The following is a 4868-nucleotide window of genomic DNA, read 5'->3' as shown; positions in this document are numbered from 1 at the left end:
CACCTGCCTACACCCTCCTTTCAGGCAGCTGTAGAGAGCGATAAGGTCTCCCCTCAGCCTCCTTCCCTCCAGGCTAAACACCCCCAGTTCCCTCAGCTGCTGCTCATCAGACTTGTGCTCCAGACCCTTCCCCAGCCCCGTTGCCCTGCTCTGGACACGCTCCAGCACCTCAGTGTCTGTCTGGCAGTGAGGGGCCCAAAGCTGCACCCAGGGTTCGAGGGGCGGCCTCACCAGTGCCCAGTACGGGGGGACAGTCACTGCCCTGGTCCTGCTGGCCACACTGTGTCTGGCACAAGCCAGGATGTCATTGCATTCATAGCTGCAAATGTTACTAAGGGCCATACAACTACCCATCTCTTTAAAATGTTGTTAGAGCCGTTTCAGACTCTTACCTCCAGCCCTGCACTTGGAGGCCCCATCAGCTGGAGCTCTTTCCCTCAAGCTCCCAGGCAACTGCACACCCTTATGTCTTTTCAAGAACACATGGCTCAGTGTTTTGCACTTTAATTTTTTCGGTGACTTTTCAGAATTGCTTTGTTGCTGTGTCCTCCTCTGGGAGTACATTTGCATGAAAGGAACATTATGAACCACTTACGACATGCAGACGTGGCACTTGGGAACATAGTTTAGAGGTGGACTTGGCAGTGCTGGGTTAACAGTTGGACTCAATAATCTTAAAGGTCCTTTCCAACCTAAACTATTCTGTGATTCTATGATCCTATGACAGGGTCTGTATCTGATAAGGAGTCCTCTGAGCAGATGGTGTAAAAGAAGACAAGAAGATTGCTCCCCGAGAGCCTCTCCCTGCCCTCAAGCCCTGACGTGAAGAATAGTGCACAGGCTGTGAGAACAAGGTTGTACGTGCAGGACTATTGTAACTCCATCGCCTTCCTTCTAGGCCTCATAACCTATCAGGGAGATAATTACAAGTTATTATATATCAAAGACCCATAGACCAACATGAGCCGCTCCAGAAAACCAGCAACCAAACACCCCTAAAACCTTTATGCCTTAATACCAAGACATAAAATAAGTGAAATTACAAACACATGTAAAAACACGGCTATTCCAAAACAAGCTAACACAAAAACTTACAGGCAGGGGAAAAAATAATTCCTCCTTCATGCCCTCATCTGGCCTTACCTTACTAGGCAAATTAATGAGTGTACACTCATGTCAAGGAGAATAAGGAATAACATCCTGTCTCCCTGTCTGCTGAGGATGAGAGCTGGTGGGCTTCTGCACTCACTTGAGTATCATGATGGAGGAGATGGGTAGAGAATGATGAAGGGGAAGAAAATGGAAAGAAAAAAAGAGAGAGAAAAAAAGACCATGTTGGCTCTTCCTCTTTAAACACCGGTTAGCTTAGCTGTGACCATGTGGTAGAAGTTACTGTGTTGATACAGGCTAGAAGTGACTTAGCATAATCACTTCTGGAAAGAGGAGAAGCAAGGATAGGAGCCGTGGTCAGAGTGGTGGTTTTATTTCTGGACAGATTCTTCTCCAGGCTCTCTCCATGCAGAGGTGTAGGAAGTGGCAACGCAGCTAGAAAGCTCAAGCCTTGCTGTCTCTGAGCCTAACTATAACTAGGCTTGCTCCTAAAGAAAATACCCTTATGAAATTTTCAGGAAAGGAAAACTGACACAGCTGAAAGGAGACCTGACTCCAAACGCAGCAGCAGGGTGAAGGCAGTCTTAGTAGTCACTGGGCAGTTTTCGATCTCAGTCAAGCAGCAGCTTGAGGCAACCTGAGTTGGATACTAAGATTTGGGGTGTTTTAAAATTATAACACTGCAGAAAATGAAGACATGCCAAAATAATGTTGAAAGAGTGTTTTGAAAGAAACTCAAGTTGCCACAGAGTTGGAAGAAAGGCTTCTCTTAGAAAGTAAAAGCTGGCTAAAGGATAGGAAACAAAGGGTAAGGCTTAACGGGGCTTTTTTAATTTCAAGGGAAAATGCTAGAATCAATTTTATTCAATATATTCATCAGAGACCTAGTGAAGGAAATCCACAGTGAGATCTCCATATTCACAGATTGTACTAAACTCTTTTCCAGGCAGCCAACACTTACACTGATTGTGAAGAATCCCAGAAAGACCACACAAAACAAAATGGGCAAACAGGTGTCAGATAAGCTTCAGAGTAAATATATGTAAGTTATGTATTTAGGGGAAAAATAAACCAAACCACACCTACATGATGCTGAATATAGGACTCAGAGTGGCATGCCAGAAAAAAAAAAAGATCTTAAGAGTCATCATTGACAAGTAAGTCTCCGGTCATCTATAAAAGCCAAAAGCGTATCATGAAGAAGGGTACTGAGAACAAGACGGAGGGCATCATTTTGCTGCTGCATAAAACTCTGGTGTAACCACACCTGAGTACAGTACATGGTCTGCTCTTGGCATCTCCAGAAGCATGTAGTAGAGTTAAAGCAGGTATGGAGAAAACCAACCGAAATGATCAACCAGCTGCCTGACAAGGGAAAGCCTAAAAATGCTGAGCTCTTTGTGATGGAGAGGAAAACACTAAGAAGAGGAACAGCTGAGTGTTACAAAATAATGAAGGCAATATCTAGGAAATTGGTTTAAAACAGATTATTTTCTATACTTCTCTAACGTATCGTGACAGGAGGTTACAGAGGCAGATAATATCAGAAAGTTCAAACCAGACTAGATAAATTCATAGAAAAGAAGTGCATGGGTAGATACGAAAAGAACAAGGCAGAGAAGTTCCCTCTAATACTTCCCAGTGGATACGGGGGGTGGCACAGGGGAAACTGACTGCAAGAACTGGCCAGACCCATGTGCTCCCATAAACAGCGTCTGATATTGCCAGAGTCAGAAACAGTACTTGGGCTAGAAGGATGATTGCTTTGACCAGAAAGGCACTTCTTATGCTTTTAGACCATCCAAATCATGGAGAGAGACAGATGATTGTAAAAACAAATAATCAAATGAATAAAAAACCAACTCCCACGGAAGTACACTGAGCTGAAATTTTCTGGCTTTTATGTTTCCCTCCACCAAAAGAATACTGGTTTCTCTCATACGTCAACACCCAGAATGGTTTGGCAGGACAGTAACTGTTAGATTTACTGCTTACACATGTGCATATAACGAGATGGCATCTTATTTCAACCTGATCACGGGCCAAGTGCTGGGTTAACATATGCCAGAGACATGGGAAACTGTGGAGCAACAGGGAAACCCCTTAAATGGGGAAATCCACCAGACATTAATGAAGTGATTAACTGTTAGTTTTATTAAATCACCAAATGTGTTTACATGTTTCCTAACATCATCTTCAAATCTCTCTTTTTTAATGGCAATCTTCTTTGACACAGCCAAATGCACTTCCCCTCCGCTGCAAGAGGCTCCTATTATATATGAATATATTTTAGTGACTTCCAAGTCAGTAAGGAACTTTCACCCAGCTGTAAAGGGGAGATGCACAGCCTGCACTTATCCAGCCAAGCCCTGAGATAACCTTCTCTTTCCCCCTCACCACTATTTAAAATCATTGTTTAGGCAGGGTGACAGGGAGCGAAAATGAAGGCTACTGCTCACTTGGCACTTTTCAGTCTTGCTAGGAGTAAGAAGTCTGGTCTGAAATTTCAGTTCATTAAAATCCCTACAGCTTGACAGCTTTATCTTTCTGCTGAGGAGACACCCTTCCTGCATGCACCAGCTGTGGACTGGAAGTCCCACTATCTGTGAAACATCCAAAGGATTTTCAGGCTGGCACCTTGAAGCATCGAGGCCCTCACACTGTCTGTCTGTCTGTCCACACAGCTGTCAGACAGCTGATCCTCAGCAGCTGTTTAACCCTTTGGTCAGTTCTCAGCATTTTCCGGTGATGGGTAATGACCTCAGCCCTCGGAAGGTCTTACCAGTTTTGTGAAAATCATCACCTGCTAACGGCAAAATATAAAAATTGGGGTCTGATTGAAAAGAAATCAGTAGCAGCCTTAAGGAAACACACCAAACACACAAGAGCAGCGCAGCCCTGGCTCTGGCTGATGGCTCGGCAGCAGCTCAGGAGGGCACCCCATGGGACTGCCCAGGGAGGAGGGAGAGGGGTTTGCTGAGGCCACGGCAAAACAGATCTTCGGTGAGGCAGGGCACAGACCGTCAGGGATTCAAGCTTCACTGGACCCTCTGCTCACAGAATGAGTTTGTTACTAGGACTATGGTGATGTAGGTTTATATAGGTCACTGTGACAGTAAAGACACATCATTTTCATCTTCAGTCTGCTTGATCTTCAGCATCTTTAATCCATGGAATCAGCATGACTGATTTATTACTACTTATAAACCACAGTGACAACTTCATTTTATCTCTATGCATCTCTTACCCTGTTCTTAAAATACAGATGCACATTGGCTATCTGTGTAAACAAGAGATCAGTCTTTCTTCTGATTTTGTGACATTGTCTCTCTATGCCCTCTCAAATATATATGATTGATTTAGCCTCTGTCTCAGCCATTTGCTATTGTAAGGAAACTATATTGTATTTTTTTTCTGTTTTCCATTACTACCGGAAATCTGGTATTAAATCCCTACAGACATAAATCTAGATTGTCTTCCAGCATATATTTCCATTCGTATCCCATTTATTCTCTATTACTGTCAGCTGTATTAACTTCCTACCGACACATAGCATGGTTTTTCCTAGCTCTGGCTGTGTTAGGCTCACTGACCTACCACCACCACTCTTCTGACTATGGCTTGGGGGTTTATGCTCACTTTCAAACAAAAACAGTTAAATTCTGACCTGATTCTAACAGCTCCAATCTCAAAAAATGTATTCAGAGAATATATGTTAAGGATGTAAAGGTTGGCTGCTGAATCCCGTGGACTCCAGG

Source organism: Falco punctatus (assembly GCF_963210335.1).
Source record: "Falco punctatus genome assembly, chromosome: 5".
NCBI lineage: Eukaryota > Metazoa > Chordata > Aves > Falconiformes > Falconidae > Falco > Falco punctatus.
The sequence above is the reverse complement of the archived record's forward strand: the minus strand, read 5'-3'. Positions refer to the sequence as shown.